The following is a 1014-nucleotide window of genomic DNA, read 5'->3' on the forward strand; positions in this document are numbered from 1 at the left end:
GAGCATTCAACAGACAGGGAGCCACTGCAGAGAAGGTATGTCTGTGCGTGTACAAACTCCCCCCCCCCCAAAAAAAATGGTGTTTATGTGTTTACCAGCACTAATATGCATCTGCAATGCTTGCAATTATTATTATTTTGCTACCACATTTGGAAATTCAATAAACAGTCCCTTTCAACTTGCAGCATTAACCAATTACTAGCATGAAATTAAGTAAATTTCTACTTACACAATAAAGGTTGATGTACACAGTTCTTTGGTTGGTTGGCTTTTAAAGCGACATTGACAGGGATCCTCCCTTCGTCTTCTCAGTTTTAGCAGGAATTGTGGGGAATTGCAACAGTAAAGGAAATGGCCATTCCTCAAGGTGGCCATGACAAAGGCTTTGGGTTAAGGGAGTTGTGCTGTCCCTGTAAACACAGAACAAAGTGTCATTTCACACATTGGGGGAGCCATTTCCAAACGTGGCCTATTTTATGGGGAAAACATTGGATAGGTAATTAAAAATGCACTTCAGATATAATGAATACATTCGTAAGTGAGCCAAAAAATGCAGAAAAGTTGAAATGACCAACAATTGTACGGCAATCGATTGATTATTTGGGGGGGGTGATGTTTCTTTTTGTCACATGCGCATCAGCAGCAGGAGAGAGGCTAAAAGCACTGGCATGTGAAATGACTTGTACATTTCCTCCATTAATTTCTCCTCTGATTGGCAGCTGCTCTCCAAGGTTTCAGGGAAAGGTCTTTTAAATCACCTGATACCTGATCTCTCTAACTGGATATTGCAGAGATCAGACCTGGGGCTTTCTGCATGCAAGTCAACTATGCTGCTAGTGACCTCCGACTCTTCTTACCACAAATCATCCTTTGTGGTACCCAGGACATGGTCTGAGATGTAAATTTTGTTGAACCACCCAGGAATAGTGACTATGGTGCTGTCATATTCAACTTCTTCAAGCTGCCCTGTAATGTAACATGGTGCCACTTAATTTCAAGAAAGGATCTTCCAGA

The sequence above is a fragment of the Podarcis vaucheri genome, assembly GCF_965113315.1.
Source record: "Podarcis vaucheri genome assembly, chromosome: 11".
NCBI lineage: Eukaryota > Metazoa > Chordata > Lepidosauria > Squamata > Lacertidae > Podarcis > Podarcis vaucheri.